The sequence below is a fragment of the Lucilia cuprina genome, chromosome 6, assembly GCF_022045245.1.
Source record: "Lucilia cuprina isolate Lc7/37 chromosome 6, ASM2204524v1, whole genome shotgun sequence".
NCBI lineage: Eukaryota > Metazoa > Arthropoda > Insecta > Diptera > Calliphoridae > Lucilia > Lucilia cuprina.
In genome coordinates this window covers 32,205,088-32,225,870 of record NC_060954.1, presented here as the reverse complement: position 1 = coordinate 32,225,870, position 20,783 = coordinate 32,205,088, and the positions used below count along the sequence as shown (strand labels likewise).

The 20,783-nt window shown below is 27.2% G+C and overlaps 1 protein-coding gene across 8 annotated transcripts in view; it reads left to right on the top strand.

The window, feature by feature from the left end:
• Window positions 1-20,783, top strand: part of LOC111684743 (zwei Ig domain protein zig-8) — a 266,057-nt gene that overhangs the window by 66,144 nt on the left and 179,130 nt on the right. For 4 of the 8 annotated variants that reach the window (XM_046955749.1, XM_046955748.1, XM_046955747.1 and 1 more), the window contains exon 3: window positions 6,713-6,747. The exons of the other annotated variants lie outside the window; for them this stretch is intronic. The gene's annotated coding sequence lies outside the window, so the exon portion shown is untranslated. The remainder of the gene's footprint in view (window positions 1-6,712; window positions 6,748-20,783) is intronic. 8 annotated transcript variants of the gene reach the window in all.

Below are 20,783 nucleotides of genomic sequence, written 5' to 3'. Positions count from 1 at the left end.
TTTTTTTTTTTTTTTTTCATGATAAGGAGCGCACAACAGGCCCGATAGTGGTCTAGGTGTATTTCTTCGGATATGATGTAGTATACATCCTCCTATCAACCTAACCTAACCTAACCTAGGTTATTTGTTATTTTTGATAAATGTCATTTTATCTTCATTTAAATAATAATATTTTTATTAGTTCGTTAAACAGAGTACAAAAAACAAGTTTTGTTCGTTATTTAAGGTAGTCAATATGAAAAATTAGCTTGTTCGTTAAATGCGATGTTCGTAGAATTGAATGGTCGTTAAATCGGAAAACTACTGTATATGAAAGTTTGAGAATACAAAGTTTTTAAAATCTGTGTGCTGCAGGAGAGGATAACATATATGTATACATATATATTTTTTTGTGAAATACATTTTAAAAGCCATTTTATGTCTATTAATTTTTACTTCTTCTAAAGGAAATGTGTCATTTCTATAAACCTATGATAAAATGTAAGGTAATATTATATTTTTAAGAAACTTGGTACAATTTTTTAATTTATGATGATAAATATTATGTTATAAATATTTAATTGTTGTATTTTATATTTCCAAAAAATAAAAACGAGAATGCCCTTCCAAAATATCTAGTGATATTGAGTTTCTAACAAATTAATTGTTTATCTGATATGAACTTTTCTTAAAGCCTCCGCTAGACATTTTTTATTATATAAAAGCCCCTTTTAACATGGCGGATGATTTCAAATGTACAAAACTTCTTCACAAAATCACTACAACTCTGGCAGTGTAAGTTGGATATAAAAAATTCAACTACGGGAAACCGTAAGCAATATACAATACCGAAGGCAAAATCAAAAACTTTGATTATCTTCCGCTTAAATTATAGGCTCATTTGATTCCGTTGAGAGATGATATTTTAGTATTTAGTAATAAGATTAAATTACATATTGTTAGTTCCATGAATATAGATTAACTATTTAAATATATACAAAAAAAAATGGTTTCTCGTATATTTGCCGACATTTAGCTTCTTTTCCGAAAAAAATCGATCACTATTTTTTCTAAGAATGTTTCTTAAAAAGTATATAATTTTGTAAGTTTACAAGATATTTTCGTTCAAAGTTTATAAAATTTAATTTCTTATTTAAGTGTACATATGTTTAATATTAAGATAAATAGATTTATATTCAAACATACATTCATAAGGGTATCCCGTGCAAATAAATACGAGAAAAATGACAAATGTTTCTTTTCACATACCTCAGTTCCCTATTAGTGATTAAAAATCATGATCTCAGATCAGTATATTAAAAAATAGTCTGCAATCTTTTTAAAATAAACTAAAAAATTCTGAAATAGACCAAGCCTAATGCAAACAATTATTTAAATATTTTTTGTTGTATAAGCTTAAAATTACGTCAATATTGACCTTCATTTATTTTCAAAAAGCGAAAATGATATGCTTCCCAAACTTAAAAAGTATTTTGTGGACCAAAAATACTCTAAAATAATTTTACAAATATTTTTACGTAATCAAATCAAAAAACGGAATTTTTGACACCCATTTTAAAAAGATGTGGAAATGTATTATTAAATTTAAAAATATTATGAAATATTGAGATAAAAATCTTCAATCGCTGCTAGGGAACTAAGGCTCTGTTCAAAAAATATTTCTTATATTTCAGTTTTTTAAATACATTAATATACATTAAAAAAAATAAAAAGCCCAAATGCCATTGTTTAAACCACGGCATTTAGACAAGGATAAGGTCTTTAGATTATACTATTAAAAATTAATGGTTTTACATAATCAGTTTTCCGTAGAACGACAAAAAAAGGTTTTCGTTATTTAAACACTATTGGCTACTACGTAGTGATAAGACTTAATTAGTTATCATCCTAATGTACATTATGGTGTCCCGTAGTTCACTTCTTAGGAAGATTACCTCTAAAAGGTTCCTCAATTTCTCTACCAGCGATTGAAAATCTTGATCTCAGTATGACATGTTCAAAAAATTGTTTCTGCAATCTTTTCGAACTGGGTGTCAAAAATTCCGTAACTATCGCGGGGGAAAATAATTTGAAAAATTTTATTTTAGTACATTAGTACGTACCGAAAAAAAATTCTTAAAAAGGCTGTTCATCGGGACACTCTAATGTACATGTAAAACAATATTCAAGAATAAGGCTATATTTGCCAAGTTGCATATTGGCCATGATATGGTTTAAACAATTTTATAAGGGTAACGGACTATATTTTATACCTAGTATGTTCGTATTAACACAAACATATTGTTCATACAAATGTACATACAAGACCATCCATATGTAAACAGCCCTGCAGTTCTTATTTTTCTATTAACTAGTGTCGAATGAACAAAAGAAATATAAAATATGAATTTACTGACAACAACTGCTGGGTATGGATGTCCAAGTATTTACCCGTCCATATGTCATTTTTGCTTCACATATCTAAGTGTTTTTGAGTTTGTTATATTTTTCTTTTCAATTTATTAACAAACATTGACATTAAGCTGGATACAAATTCTTTTATAACAAATAAAACTTTGAAAAAAAATACGTTTGTGGTTTGTGAGTGAAGAAGTGCAAAAAGAATTCTGAATATAAAAAATGTATCTTATTTGTTGCGAGTAAAGTCCTTTGATCATTAAAAATGAACATGTAAATTTTATTAATGTATTTGTTATTTTCTTTTTTAATGCGCATAGAATTATATGAAAATTATATCTTATTGCTAATAAATTTATATAAATACCGGTTGTAAATGTACACAAATCCCCTTAAATACTTTGTTGTTTTATATATTATTATACTAATGTGTTTCATACGTTTTTATGTAAAACATATTTTTTAAACAATTTGACATGATAAACTCATTTCATCTCATTTGTGTGAACGTTCTTTGAAACTGAAAAAATAGAATTAAACAAAAGTTTGATAATCTTCTTTTAGGTCTTTTAGATTTTTAGTTTGAAACAGCAAAATTTTGTGTCAAAAGTTATGACGAAATTCTTATTTGTTATTATACAGAGTTTTTTGTATGAATGAAAAATATTTGGTAAAATGAATACTTATAAAAAATCGAGAAATTTAAAATAATCGAGTTCCTACACTTTAATTAATATCTTGACCAGCCTCTTGTTTAAGCATAAAACGACTGTTAACTGTACAAAAAATACATCACATTAAGACAAACTTAATTTATACGAATATGTGTAAACATTTTTGAATGTTGCCTTTGCTTTTTCAGTTTGTGCCTGTAAAGTAATTTCCTTTTTAGTTTGTTTTTTGTTTCCCTTTGCAAACACTCTTAAGAGATTGTGTGTGTAAATTATGACCTTTTGACAGTTCAACGCACAAAATGTAGTAGTAAATTTAAGCCAAACAGTAGAACAAGGCTGACAAGAAAACTTAAAAGAAATGTTGAAAAAAGTATAAAAATGCATAAAGAAAATAGGATTTGCTTTAACAACCTTTTTGTGATTATTTATTCTAATCATACATACACATTGTAAGTACTAAAATCTATTTATAAACATACACACACACTTGCGAAAAAAATACTTAAGTATGTATGTGTATGTAATATATATTTAGTTGTGTGTGCACAATGTGGTATAAAGATCAAAATCTTGAAACCACAAACGTTACATTCAAATTCTTCATTATATTCGTTTTGTCATTATCCTTGTGGTTAAAACCTAATTAAGCTTTGCCATAGTTTCTATTTAAATGTTACATACAGTCAGTAAAATTTTTATTCCAGTCTCTCGTAACGCAATGTAATCCTACACCCTCAAAAAATCATTTGATTATGTCACTAAGTTTGTAACATAATCAACTATTATCGTAGACCGTATAAAAATTATTGTTCTCTATTAAATTCCAACTTCATCTGTTAAATCCGTAATTGTTTAAAAAAAGATGAAAAAAATGCTACACGACGTTTAAAAGACAAGTATTAGAAAAAGTTAGGAATTAGTATAAAAAATATAGAAAATGACAAAATATACAATTAAATATCATCAGATCCCCCCAAAAAAATACAAGTTTTGAATTCCATAACATTCGCTAGACATATGCAATAGGGCAAGAGCAACAATTTTTACGAAATTCACTTTTTAATGCCATTTCGTTTGTTTTCAAATAATACATAAGTCTAAAAACTTCATCTCAAAATATTCGTTTCTGTGTATTTTTGTACCTTCTGGATTATTTATAAGATGAACAAAGCTTTTCAAATTAAAAAATTGTTTAAATTTAGATCACTTTCGTACCTTGATGAAAAATTACGAATATGAGTTTCGTACTTTTGACAAATTCGGACGTTTTAGGGGTAAAAGTCTTACTTATTTTTGGTACTTTTTTGTAAACATTGTTTCCTATTTATTGGTTTGTCTATATGAATATTTATAGGCTCATACTATGATGTTGCATTTTTTGGAATAAATCTTTTTTTACATCAATAGGAAAAAAAGTACCCAAAGTGGCGTAGAAATTGGAATTTTTATTTTATTATATTTTGAGCCAATTTTGATTAAATTTTACAAATTGGTGGATTTAGTTACACTAAATGGTGTGCTCTTTGGATCTCGAATTCCAGGTTTTATATATATCGAAGTTCGGTTGAATAATTTGGAAATTTAAAAAAATGTACTTTTTGAACCTCTCTGAGATATACAACTTTAAAAACTGAGTATTTGGGAAATCTAAATCAATGTAGAAAAGTTTGTTTCAAGGGGAATAAGTGAAATTATACTTTTCTTAAATGGTAATTTTTTCCAAAGAAAAAATTTATACTACTTTTTAATACCTCAATGTATGTTTTTGATTTCAATGTTATTAATACATTTACTTTAACAAATTTTTTATTTACGAAGACCCTATTTAAAAAAAATATACAGAGGGAGTTTTTTCGTACTTTTTTGTTCTTAACTAGAACTTTTTGAATTTTTTGTAATATTGAACGTAGAAACATATAATTAGACACGCAAAATACTGAAACAGTTATAATTTACTGGTTTACTGGTTCTTTTTGAGTTTTCTATAAATTTGAGTCTAGAAACTTAATATTAAGCATACAGTATCCTGATCAGATGATAATCTGTATAAGAGGTCTTTTGATTGGTAAGTGTTAGATCTATATATATATATAAAAATCAATGTCCATATATTTGTTAATTTGTTTGTTAGTCATATGAGAAAATAACGGTCTTGGCACTTCCTATATGAATTGAATACAAAATTTCATTTATCTGAGAAACTATAAGATTTTTTTAAATTGTTAGTCGATTACATTAAATTCTTAATAAACATCCGAAAAAATTAGCGTATTGTAATAAATTATACATCTGGAACACTATTACAGTTAGAATCTTCAAAATTATTAAGTGGGGTTTTTCTTTATTTTGCTTTTAGGGTAGCAAAGCACACTGAGTGTAGCTAATACATAATATTTTTATAAAATTCCAACTCTCTCCCCCTTTCAACAGACTGATGAAGGGACAAGTTTAGATCGTCTTAGAATTAAAGTAGAACCTAGATTATATACATATAGTTTTTCAGATCTACGACCAACATAGTGTAATGTGTATGTTACAAACGTCAGAACAAACAGCCTAAACCAACAAAGTGTACATACATATGCATTGACACTTAAACCCACACAAACGTAGCACTCGTATCTACATACATACATTTAAATTTATCCTTAAATATTATAGTGTCTATGGATACTTAAGTATTCCTTTCTTAATTCTACTTATATTCTATTCTATTTTTATTTATTTTTGTTTTAGTATTTTTGTTTTTCATTTCATTTTTGTTATCTTCATCGTTTTGGCAGTGATCATGGCACAAAGAGTTTTTTCTACGAATTTAAGTACGTATTTATTGTATATTTATATATGTAAGTGCTCAACATAGTTGTACAATCTGCATGCAATCATCCGTCCTTTCACGTACAGTTATACAAAGATATTTACTTCGTCATCTCTCGAGTTATCCGTTTGTTACCATCTCTACCGATACCATCAGCAGTCATAGTGGAAGTATGTAAGTTTTGTTACACTTTAGTCTACACATGTACTAAATCTACATGCATACATATGTACATGTATATGTAAAGTTATAGTACTTGTGTGCTTTTTATGAGCATACAAATTCTCATTAAAATTCTCGACATTTTCTTTAACAGAAAAAGTTTGTAGATTTATCTAGATTAAGATTTTCTTCAAACTTAACAAAATATATACATATGTATACGATTTGTTTTATATGTGAATGCATGCATTAGGGTGATTTTTTTAAATTATATAAAAATCAAATCCCGATATTTGTTTTAAATCGGATAATGTTTTCTCTTTAAATAGCTGATCTAAGCATATTTTGAAACATTTATTTCAATAAAATGAGGTGTTTGAAATTCAAAAACACATACGGACTTGATTTCCAATCCTTGTAATTAAAAAATAGTATTAAGAAAATGATACCCTACTTCATAGTACACCATGTAGTTGTTATATTTCTTAATTCACATTTTAATTTAAATTTTTTAGTTTCACACAAATTGTTTGTTTTTTGTTGTTGTATTTTGTATAATTTTATCCATTTTCAAAATTAAATTGCCAAAAAGTTTTTTATTTACGACTCTTGACAACATGAGAGAAATATTATAATTTATTGTGTTTTTTCTTTTTTTCAGAGTATGTAAATCCTATTTCATTATAATGGTTACAGGTAATAATTTTAATTTTGTGTTTATTTTAGAAAAATATTTAAAAGTCATAGAAAACTTATGCAAACATTTATTCTTATTTACATACATAATTCGAAATGAATGACACTTTATTTTTGATGTTATAAAGTTTTTGTTACATGTTATTGTTATGGTTATATAATTAAAAAGGATCTCCATAAAAAGTAATAGCATTTGAAAATAATTATGATTAAATATGAAAAATTTAAAAAAAAAAGTATTTAAAAAGAGTTTTTTAAGGTCATCATTTGACTTAGTAAGAAAATTTCTCTTACATTATTAAGCATGGGGGTATTGATTTTGTAATGTTTGTTCATTATAAACTCATGAGCTTAGACATCTGACAATTTTGAAAATTTTAGGAATATATATGTACGTCTGTTTAATCTTGGTATGTAACCAATGGCCTAAACGCGGAACAGGAGCCACTATTTGTAAATAATTATGTGTAATTGCTGTGAAGATTACTGTAATTGATAAAACTTGAATTAAAAATAATTGTTACAAAAATAATCGAAATAATACCAAATAAAATGTAAATAGGAAATGTAATTGTCATTTTCCTATTCTTTTTTCAGCTAAAGTCTGTGTAATACTGTCAAATTTGCTTATAACAACCTCGGTTATTACGAATCCTTGGATATAAATTAGTTTAGGTTAATAGAAGGATATATACTAAATATAATCCGACGAAATACACCTAGGCCACTATCCAGCATTTTGTGTGCCTCTTATCATGAAAACAAGTTTTTCAGTCATTCAGGTACATTTTTGCACAATTTTCAAAATTATGTGTTAAAATCGTTAGACAATATTTAGCTTTGTCGAAAAAAATTAAATTTGTTAAAAAATATATGAACATAGTTAAATAACACTTTATTTTTGGAACTACAATAACTTTACCCGTTGCATTAAGAACATCGCTTATAACGAACAACTTTGACTGATCCCCAGAGTTCGTAATAAACGATTTTGACGTTATTACTATTCATCTTGAAAAAAATAAATAAATAAAAGATTGAAATTTATTCGACTATGCTCAATTAAAAAATTATGACATTTTAGATTTATATGAAAGTCACAAATTAATTATTTAGTTATTTTAAAGACAATGCTTATATATTCACATACATAAATATCTTGCTAAATCTTGTAAGAAAAATATATTTAAATTTATTTTCCAATCACTTAAAAATATTACTTTTGTATATTTTTTCTTAAATTAATTTTACTAAAGATATGTTTGTTTAAAATTTTACAAAATAGTTTGTCAATATTTATTTTTATTTTTGTTTTATTTTATTAACTTTTATAAAATACATAGATAAACAAAAGTTTGTGAACCATCAACAAATTTTTAAATCTTTATATATTATACTTTTTGCATAAATATATATAGCATATTCTTGTAAATTGTAAATATATAATATATATAGCATATTCTTGTAAATATATTCTGTATATTCAGGTATCGTTATTTTGCTTGTACATTGTACAAACATAAATTAACATATTTAATCGCTTTTTTATGGTTCATACTTTTTCTAAGCAAAATTCCTGTACTAAACCATTTATAATGTTATTTAAAGTTAAGAATACCTACACTACAATTTTGGCAATTTAGGGAGACTAAACTTATTTTTTTTTTTGCTTTCTCTACTTTATAGTGCTTTTGTTTGACGTCATTTATTAATCACATCACAAATTAATTTAGTTGATTAACCCTTTTTCTAAATATAGAAAGTATTTGTTTCGAATTGTTTAAAAATTTATTCTTTCCACATATTTTTACAACAACAGCTCACGTGACCATTTACCAAAAAAAATTCGAGAAATAATTTTGGATAATGAGTAGAATTTAATAAAAAATAATTCTTATCTATAAATTCAGGCATATATGCCTCTAAAAATCTCTAAAAAACAATATTTATTGAGTTCAAAACATGACATGAGTTAAAAACACAATGAGTTTTACAATTAATTTAAATAAATAAAAATCATTCCCTTTTTTAGAAATACTCCAGAAATATTTTAATGGAATTTTTTTTGCAGGTAAATCTAAACTATAAGATGTATTCCTTGTCAATAAATCTCAAAGAATTCTCTTAAAAATCAAAAATAAAATCTTAATATATAGCAACAATTTCTATTTAGGGCCATCCCGATATACACACATAACGTCACCTGAAATGCAAAGAATTTAATATCGATTTTTGGATTAAAAATGTATCGAAATACATGTTGTCGCAAAAACTCCGATTTTATTAACAAATTCAAAAGAGCTGCAGCCGCATTCAAATGTGTTTATTAATGTTGGCATATAAGTCATTCATGCATACAAGGGTCTAGTATATAACTAGTATATAGAGTTTTTATACTAGACTAACGACTAATTCAGAAATACTTCTAGTCTAGTTAAAAGTATTTAGGCTGTCCAATGGACAGTCTCTCTATGGATTTGAAGATAGAGTCTATAGATTAAAGTCTACTCCAAAGATAGAAGAGAGATCGAAAAAAGTAAAACTAAAGTATTCCCTTTGTTAAACTTTGCCTGGACATAATATCTTCCAGGATTTTTTACAATATCCTTTTCCGATAGTACTAAATTAAGTACTACCGAAGTCGGTTGAACTTTGTGTTAAAAATAAAATTTTTTAATAACAAATTTAAATGTTAAAATTGTACAAAATGGGTCATTGGTGTACCATTGTACTTTTGAAAATCGAATTGTACCAAAAAAAATTTCAATAGTTTCTATTATTTACCGTTCTGAAGTTATAGCTTCATATGTTAGCTTTTTTAAAAAAAAATATTTTTTTCAAACTTTGAGCGACGAGCGGCACGTGTTAATGTCTTTTAATCGAGTTAAAATTTCGTCTATCTCAATATCTGGAAAGGGGAATCATTTTGAGTGGTTCAGACGAACCAGATTCCAACATCGACCTTTTGCGGTCACTCGGAAGGGTATACAAATACTTGGCTTTATGAATTTTTTGTTTGATTTTAAATTTCATTTTTTCTGTTTAATAAAAGTGGTAAAATTTTTGAAATCAATAAATAAAGTCTCATTTTCTTCATTGAAAAGAATATGAATTATAAAAACCACCATTTAATTTATTTGTTCACACAATTCTTAACAAATTAAATTTTATATTAACAAAGTTCAATATTTTCTTAACAAGTGCAAGTAGTAACAACAGCACTCTGCCTTATAAATCTGCCTCCGAAGAAGCACAATTTTTTACTGGGATGCATAATAAGCTCACATGTAATCAATTGTCACTTCTGGTCCTATATTTGCAAACTTAAGTCGAAGCTGTAAGTAAACTTTTAAGTTATTTTTTTCGACAAAGTTTTCTGGGCTAATAATATAAAACGGTATTTTATATTTTCCAAAAGCTTTTATATATTTAAAATATTTTAAAAAAGTACTAAAAACAATATACTGAAACTAATAGTGCTATAGATTTTTGTCTCCAATTTAACAGTTTATAAAAATCAATATCTCCTAATTCTTTTTACATTAACTGTGAAATTCTTTTATTTAAGTTTTACTGTCATTCAATTTTTATCGATATTTTAACGATAAAACACCCGCACAACTCAACAGACGTTGTCCTTTTTTGTGTTAGTGTGTATTGGAACCATTTATTGTAAAATTACATGACCGCTTGTAGTAAATACACAGCTTAAATGAGGCTGTTAAAAGACAAATTGAAAACATACTTTGTACATACACATATGTATATAAATTTACAAAACAATTTAAAAACAAAATTCTTTACTATAAACTACAATTATCTTTACATGTACATAAACGTACTGGAAAAGTGTAAGGAGACAGACATTGAGAGGTGGGGAGAAGAACTAGGCTACTGTGAAAGTAGATGAGGTGTAAACATGTTGAAGGGAATCATTAATTTCAATTTCAAGTGCAAATACCCGCAGTTACTAACATTTTAGTATATGTTCATATGCTTTCAACGAAAGATGCCAACTGCAGAAGTTGTATGAAAGAGAAAACATACAAAAATCAAGTAAGAAAGTATAGACGAGCGTGGCTGATCATATGATACCCTACACCAGTTATGAATATTCAATATTACCTTGTTCCGATACATTTAAGTAATTTATGGATCAAAAACTAATTTTCTGAAACCGGCTTTATATGAGGGCTAGGGGCAAATATAGACCAAGTCCGATAAAATTTTGTGAATATATTTATATTTACATAATATTTCATTGTGCTGAATTTCGTCGCGACCTGTACCTTGCGCACAAGGTTTACATGGACAGCCATCCAGACGGACGGGCATAGCATAATAAACTCAGAAAATGGACCAATATTTTTGTATGTTACAAACATCAGCACAAATCCAATACACCCTTCCCGATAAAGTAATGTAGGGTATAAAAAACATAGTATACCACCATAAATGGTATGCTATTTTGATGTTCATTGTTTCCAAATAAGGCTCCATGTGGATAGTGTGCATGTTTTGTCATTTGCTTTTTGCATTGACAGTAAATGTCAGGAGAGAGAAATATATATATACATGTTCTATATCTATGTTAGTACATCAGATTTTTTATATGGAGTCAATATATTTTATTATACTGTGTTTTTCCTAAATGGTTGAATTGAAATTACATGTTTTTAGTTAAGTTGTCAGCTAAGTAGAAATAATCGTCACTTTAGTATCTCCATATAATCTAAAATGTAGTCACTTATATAGGTACTTCAGTGCCAATACAATCGGTACAAAATGTAGTTGGTAAACTGGCCTTCTTTTATTAAAATAACATATCTATCAAGTTCGAAATAGTCGTCTAGATCTGCAGGGTTATGACTAGTAAATACATATATTTTGTAAATTTTACACGTGTGTACATGTAATGAACATTTAAACATGTAATAGTATTTCTATTTATTTAAAGCACACCAACCCAATACAGAGCTGAGTTTTGTTTCTGTATTATTGGCTGTGTCAGAAGGTTTTTGGTGTTTGTTTGTTGTGTCAAATGCTGTCGTGTAGCAAGTGTTTTGTTTCATATTAGGATAACAACAATATCTGGAACTGGAAGGTGGGAATAATAGCCTTAACAACAACTATAACAATGCCAGCGAGTGTCAATATCAGATGCGACAGTCGGAAAATATATGGCAGCCAATTTATTTGTAATTCATCATTGTTTATTGGCCTCGTCGTTTGTTATTTACTTTTGTTAAAACTTTTAACGTTGAATAATTTCTTTCATTCACTCACTCACTCCCGTTTTTGATTTCATACCCAACAAGATAAACAAATGCTTGTAAGGACTGACTTACTGGGTGCCTCATACCAATCCTTAAACATAGAATCAATTCGTGACAAGTGATAGATTAGTTTGTAGAAGAAACTCAACAAAAGTTTAATCATTTCAAAATGTAACGTTGGTAATATAATTTAAGGGTTTATATCCTGCCAGCCTGTTTTGTTGTTAATAATTTATTGTTTGTATATTTTTCTTTTTGTTTTCATGAACAACTTTTTAACAAAAAATTAAATCTAAAATTAAAAAACAAGCAAAAGTAATTTATTCCTTGTTCTTACTAAAAAAAATTCTTGAAATATTTTTGCTGTTGTTCTTTGTATGAAATTTTATCAAAGAATACATTGGAATTTAATCTCTATGCATTCTTAGCATGATTGAAACCAAAAGAAAATGTCATGTTTGTAGTAAATATTTAATGCAAGCAGTAGATAATACTTCCTACATAGTAAGAGCTTAAGGGCAAAAAAGCACTTTAAAATGCATTGAGTAACAACTAAAGTCTCATACAATTTCTTACAGCGAACATTTATTTACTACTTCTCCTAATCCTCACCATACACTGCTAAAAATAGTCATCTCTAAAATCATCATCGTTATCAGTGACAGATGGCTTAATGTGCTGGTGGATTTATATAAAGTTTAAGTAGTACCCAGCAGTTTTATTATTTGACTTATAATTAAACGTACACAAAAAAGATTATCGTTGTTTATTTTCAATTAAAATATTTTCCTCCTTCTTGAATTTTTATTTAAATAATTTTATATTTGTCTTAATTATTTTTAATTGATTCAATTAATTTTTTACTAATAATTTTAATATTTGTTTGACTTTTAGTTAGCGGTTAAACTAAAGTGTTTAAACTAAAGTGTTTTAAACTTTGGAGCCCCTTTCCAAAAAATGAGAGACCTATATATTTTAAAAATGTCTCTAAAGCTGACTTGTTCCATATTTTGTTATTTTTAAACCCACCATCAAAAAATATGAGGGCTATATTGATTTTGTCACTCCGTTTGTAACACATCGAAATATTGATCAGAGACACACTTTATAAATTCTAAGACGATCTAGACATGTTTGTCCGTCTGTCTGTTAATTTTAGTTAAATACTTAAGATCTCTAAGATAAAAAAATTTTCCCCCTTGTAACATTGCTAAAAAAAGCATTGTCAGTATTTGGTAAAACAATAATATCCCACCAAAAATAAAAAGGAGTACTTCCAAAAGAATAATATTTATCACCACTTCAAAAGCAGCACTAAGTAAATTTTTTTTAACTTCTGTGGAAGTGAAATTTATTGACTTCCAAAGAAGCGAAAATAATGCAATTTCCTTTAAAATTGAAGGTATATTTGTATAGGGGGTAATAGGGCTTTTAAGTTCATAATTATGTTAAATATACTCGTATCACGATAAAAAGCTGCAAAGCCATACTAGCCGTGATGACTGTAATGAACTTTAAAACCCCCTTCAAAATTTGACTTAAATGTGCACAATTTTATTCAACAAAAAATAGCTCAAGTATGTATATCTGAGTATTTTGGAGTGGGAGTTAGATGTATTCTGTAATACTAAAATTTCACTTCCTAATAACTTAAAAAAAAAAAATATCATAAAAATTACTTCCTAAGAATGACTTTAGATGTAGTGAATTTAGAATCAAATAAAAAGAACAACCCTCCTATGACAAGCCTGTGTTAAAATCATCACTTCTTCAGGTCTTTTTCAGTATTTCCATGGAGTAAATTCTACTTCTTTTTAGCTTCTTTGGAAGTTCTTTTTTCTGGGTATTATCAGCCATCTAACAATCGTGTAAAAACATAAAATCTTCATTCTCAGATAATTGTCTGGCAATGAAATTGTAAGATTTTCTTGCAACCGTCTAAAATGATAAATTACCCGTTGCTAAAAATTTTTCATTGTCAGTACATTGCCAGCTCAACGTTGGTAAATCTATAAACCGTGTATACATATATTATCTAACTTTTGCACCTTTTTTATGTTTTTAGGAGATAAATTCTTTATAAGCTTATTCGTGTGAAATTACTGTACGTATTAGAACATGGTTGTTGAAATTTGTCAGCAGGCCTTTTCAAATTTTGAACTTTTATTATACACATTAAAATATATATCTCGTTAAAGGACACAGAAAAACGCCGAGACACCTAAACTTCAATTTGGGTCGTTGAATCTAGTGGCATACTCCGTTTTGGAAAGTTGGGTCAAAATCGGGAGATATTGCGTTAAAGTATGAAATTTTATGAGGTGATATTTTTTTTTTAATTTTGAAAAGAGCTTTAACGCATAGACATACGAACTAATTATTAAAAACTAAATATATATGCATAATAATTCAAATGTACTCTAGTTTCATGTATTTATTTACTTTTCTATGTGTGCGAGTTTTGTATTTTTAATTTAAATAATCAAAAATTACTTCAGAAACAGTTAAAACTTTAAAATGCAATATCTCCCGAGTTAGATCCAACTTTTTAAACTAGATTCTACTACCTAAATAAAGTTCACGTGTTTTGGCGTTTTTCTGTGTCATTTTGAAATTTGAAATTTTACGTGCACTGCCAAATTTATTTAAATATAATTTGGATAAAAGTCTTACAATGGCAAAGAAAGTGCTCCAAAGCTTCATTGCCGTACCTACTTGCTCTACATTTGTAGAATGTTTTTTGTTCGTAAGTTTAACTAGTTTGAGCTCCTTTCAATTTATAAACAAGTAAATTTGCCTATAAATAACTACTTAAATAATTCATTACAATTAGATAGTTATTTTTTTTTGGTTGACGCACAAAGAAACCAAATGTGTAAATAAAATCTATATATGTAAATATGTATACGTATTCATTTTTTTAAAACAACGGCTGCATTACAAAGTTGCAGTAGGTACATGAGATAATAAAGAAAATATAATTTAATAGGAATCATCTATGGTATTTTTTATTTTGCATTTATGTATTAGAAATTTACCTTAAATTCTTACCAAGACCATAAAAATATTAAACAATACATTGCTTTTTGTTGCTTAATTCTTTAACAAACGACTTATAAATGTTTTTAAATGCCGTTAAAATATACTTTTTTGCCAAGTAAATTATTAATATTTGTTTAAGCTCCTTAAATACTACCAAGGCAACCGCCGCCTTTATAACAGAAACGAAAAAATAATTTCTATTAATATCTGCAATTCCTTTTGCTGCCTAAAATTTATATTTAAATAAATAGAAGCATTTTAATAAAATTTCATTGGATGTTATAAAATTATAAGAAATACATTCTTCTCATAAAATTGCATGAATAAATTTCGGAAAATAAATAAAAAGAAATTTTCGAAAAGGTAAAAAAACTGTTAAACTGTTAAACGAATTTGAAAAATCTGGGGAGGAAAACATAAAATAGTCGTACAACGACCAAACCATAAATTTACGAATGAGATCGTAAAATGCTACTTATTTATTATGTGCATTTTAAATTAATACCATTTCTAGGATTTCAGTAGAGGTGTGGTTGGTCATAATCCCATTATTGACATGAATGTATTTATTGTATGTATAAAGAAAAAGGGCTACAACGGCTAAATGTATTTCGTTTGTTTGATTGTTGATTTTTTATTTAGGCCAATAAAATGCTTAAGTTATACTATATACATACATATGAAGGTATTGTAAAATAAAAATAAATATTGACGTTTATATAAAAATACTCTATATAAAGAAGTAAGTAAATATAGTAGACCATATGATACCCTGCAACAGCAATGAGTGATTTTCGCAAGCTAGCCCTTTGGGTTTGTGTAAATTATATATTGATTCTTTCGTATTTTAATGTAACGTTTTATTGGATTTATGGAAGATTGCATAAGCATTAAAAATATCTTTACCAATATATATATATATAAGTATAGGACTATATATGCCTAAATAAAGTAAGTATCACTTACACTCTATTAAATAGTGATACAAATTTATACAAATACTGTTAATGCCATTGTACAAACAACTCCCATAGAAAGAACTCTTTCAATGTTTAAATGTTTTGTATGGGCCCAGGAGAAATTTTGGCAAATTCCAAATAATAGCAAAATCGCCTAATACCCTCTCCTTTACAGTCGTGTAGGGTATACATAAAGAAAACGGAAAATAAGTAAATGATTCTTACGTACACTCCAAACAATTCCAATGATTTACCATTTTTTATAAAAACGAAAGTTTATATTTTTGTTCATTTACCACAAAACCAATAAAAGTTTGATGAGGGAAGGAGAAACTGTTGGCAAGGTTGACGTATGATGATGACCTGGTAATGGCAAACCAAATAACATCAGTCATAATTTTTCATTGAATTTTATTAGTCTTAAACTGCAAAATCGTAAAAAACAAACAAACAAAAATTAAATTAAACTTCCTTTCCTTTTATAAACATCCTTTTTTATTATTACTTGCTGCATACACGCTGACACAAACACATATACAGTTTTTTATAAAAAAAAATATTATAAATCGTGGGAGTAATCCCAACTGTCTCCGAAAATAAGCATCCACACACTCGTAAATGGATACAAATTCTAAAAGCACAAGGGCGAACAAAAAGTCACATACAATTGTTGCAACTTATTTCGAAAACGAAGAAAAAAAAGAAAATAAAGATGAAAATTCAATTATGATGAAACAAAGATCTAGCCAAGCCATCTAAATTGATGGTTGTCGTCAGAATTGTCATTGATTTAAAAGCGATGAACAAGTGGGATGGAAACCCACTTCAATTTACTCGACTACTGTTACGTTTATAAGCACATTTAGAACTTTTTAAGAGTTTTGGCTGCTTACGTTTCGTTTTATTGTTGCTGATATTATTGTTTGTTGTTGTAGCTGCTTTTCCTCATTTTGCTAACAAGGCACATAAATTTTCACATTATACCCAAAAGGTGTGGTATTTATGTATGTTGACTGACTGACAAACTGACTGACAGACAACCAAACTGGCTGTATGATTTTCTTTTTATGTGTATTTGCGTTTCTTCTTGTAAAATAATCAATCTATTATTGCAACATAAATATCAGTGGCACCATTTGGAATGGGGTAGCAACGATTACTCGTCTCACATTCTAATAATTCTATTCTTTCGGTTTATATTTATGTGCGTGCCTGGGACGGATTTTATTTATGTTGTGTTTAAAGTGTTTGAGAACTCTTTTGTTTGTGCTCAGATGTCTATAATGATGTGCAAATCTTGAAGTAATCACACCAGAAATGATTTTCAATTTTCTGGAATAACATTTGCCACAAAAACTAGAAGCCCAAAAACAGAAAAATATATAAATAAATTAATGTTTTTATAGGGTAATGTTAAATTTGCATATATATTTTGTTCAGTAGTGAAAGTTGTGGCCATAAAAAGCATTTGTCTGTGTGCTTTTTTAAATAGTTTAATTCAAAAATATACCATATAATTTCTATTATATTCTTTTTCACAGAAAACAACTTAAAAAGAATATAATTCTCAAACTTATTAAAAATTTATTGTAATTTTCCTCTTTTTCGATTTTCTAAAATAATAAATAGAAAGTTTATAAAAGCTCTGGTAACTCTTTTAAAAGTTGTTTAACAAAATCTTAAAATCACAATTTTGGTACTAATATTTTGTTTTTTTTTATTTTCTTGCAATTCAAATAATCTATATGCCTGTAATTCGTTAAAAAATATTTACAATTAGAGATTTTAATACAACCGTAACAAGTTAGAATACTTTGTTCGGCTATACGGAATCATTATTACTCACCATCTTTCTTCTTATTAGAATACATTTAATTATCTATTTTATAAATATGTATTTTTATTTTATAAATATTTATATGGAATTAATATTGATTAGGTCAAGAAAAAATTATATTCAAATTCAAAAAAATTATATTCAAATAAAATTTTACAGCGATATCTTTATCTGAAAGTGAAACTTATTTGGGAGCTATGACGAATTACGTCCCGATCCTGAATACATAAACGTACAACTAGTACTATTATTTTCATCAATATATGTAACAAATTTAAGAGTTAACCTTATGGATGAAAATAATAGTGCTAGGTAAACTTTCTAAAAGATGCTGAGTTTTCCCTAATTAATTTGTCACTTAAAAAACATTAGGTAGGGATGTTATATATCAATAGAAAGGTAATTTTGTCTATTTTTTAAAACTGTATATAATTTTTGAAAATTAAAAAATTTGCGGAATACTTTTTTTAAAAAAAATTAAAAAATGTTTTTTATTCAGTTTTTGCGAAGATACAAATTTTTCAAATTGCAATAAAAATTTTATTTATGAATATTTTTTAATGAATTTTTACAGTTAGGTAGATTTTTTTACTCAAAATCCAAAATTAAATAAAAATTTCAAATTTTCTTATTAGGAATCCCGGAAAAGTTTTAAAAAATCCCAAAAATGGGATTTTTTGGTTTTTTGCCTATTATATCCATACCAGGGGCGGGGTTATCGAAACCCGTTACAAAATGATTAAGAACATATTGGGTCATATAAAAAAGGTCACTATAATTTGATATCGACTATGCGATTTTAAAATTTTTGCTCAAAATTGAATTTTCCATAAAAAATAGGATTTTTTTAGATGGACCTGGTCCCCTCGGTATCAAAAATTTTTAGGTTTTGTTTCATTTATCGTATTTTATGTAAAGTCAGCGTTCCAAAAAGTATAAATTATATATACATCTTCTTAGAAACTTTTTATATAACTTAAAAAGAAAAAGATACTTTTTTCCCAAAAAAATGGCAAAAAATCGCTTTTTTTAATTTTTTAAATTGAAATGTCTATAACTTTGGACTCAGTCATGCTTTTTAAATAATTCTTTCACTACTTGATATATAAACTTGTTGTTAAGCGAATAAAAGAAAAATGGCGAAAATCGGGAATATTTGGACCCGCTATTATCAAAAAACTAAAGTAAGGACCGTAAAAATTTTAAAATTTTAATTTTCAAATGCGAATATCTCCTAAACTATAAGAGATAATTTACTGCTACATTTTTTATAGTGCTCGATGAGGAGATTCTATATACGAATTTTTTTTAAATCGGAACTCAAATGAAGAAAAAGGATCGTTTTAAAAATTTAACATAGCCAAGGTGTCCTAATTTGAGGACCCCCCGCCGGACCCCAGGCTGGCCTATAAGGTCCAAATTCAAAACCTAAACTCGACAACCATACCAAATTTAAAATCGGAATAACCGTTTAGAAGTTACCGAATTATTTCCCTCTTTTTGTTCCTATACCACTGTGCGACATCTTTATTAATTATTGAAATATCATCGAAAGAAACAGGACCTTATATGGGAGCTATTACCATGTACCGATAAATATCTAAGTCGGTAGTAAATTTTGTGTTGATACCGATGTAATTTAGAGTAAAATTATAACACGACATCTGTAAGTTAGTCAGTTCGAAAGGAGGTTGTAGTAGTAAATTTTGAGTTATTAACAATAACTTATTTTATGATAAAATGGTAAATTATAGATAGATTGTTATAATTTTGAATATAAATGATCGACGATCTAAAACAAATAGTGTGTCACAGTATTCAAAGAATTTTCTTTAGTATTTTTTTTTTTAAAACAATAAATATTTAGGAAAAAAACGTATTTCTCAGAAGTGTAAGTTTATTAGTTTTCGACCAAAATTTGTCGTATTTCGAAAATGTTATTTGCAATAACTTTTCTACATCTCTTGCCTCAATTTTAACTTTTAAAAGCGAAAAATATGTAATGTTATTTTTAGATGTTGTTTGTAAGGTATGACATTAATTATTTTTTGCATACAAATTTTTATCTCAAAAAAAATTTTAAAGATTTCCAAAAGGGAGGGGTAAATTCATCGATCGATTAATAAGACCCTAATGTACAAATCTGAATGTACGTAAGTTATTGTTTTGTACTTTCCAGGAGAATGTTTTAAAGTTTTAAATTCCTATGCAAAACTACTTATAGTAAACATCTAAATATACCGATATATATTTTCTAAAGTTCTTATCCGATCTTTATAGTAAAGATATATACTTTTTATTTTTGCCACAGAAATGTTACAATTCTGTAGTCTTTGTTAAAATCTGTATACTACTTTTTAGTATAGCTCTCTACACTGAAGAGAAGCTTTAAAGTTATATTCCCATTTAATTGGCAAAATTCTAATAAATTCAGAAGTGTTAGTTTGTAAAATTATGTACAAACGTACGTATATATGTGGACACGGAATTTAAGTATGTGTTTTTTATTTTATGGTGTGTTTACTTATTTTTGAAAATTGTGCCATTTTATGTTACATGAACAATTGCATGATGCCTGCCTAAAGGACAAGCAACAAACATTCCACTCTATACATAAGCTACACCAGCAGTGGCAACAACAATAATTATAAGTATTTTAACATTCGCAAAATACTGTTATTCAACAAAATTTGTTGGTGTATGTAGGATAAACTGTAACAAACATCCTCACACACATAGAACTAACATACATGTGTAATTATACACTCGTACACACAGTCGGGCCGCATTAAAGTATTTTAGAACTAAATATATTTTGTAAAAGTTTTCTATTAGTCATTATGACATGAATTGATGATCTATCTATGTACCTTTGTATTTGTATACATACATACATACATACATACATACATACATACATAC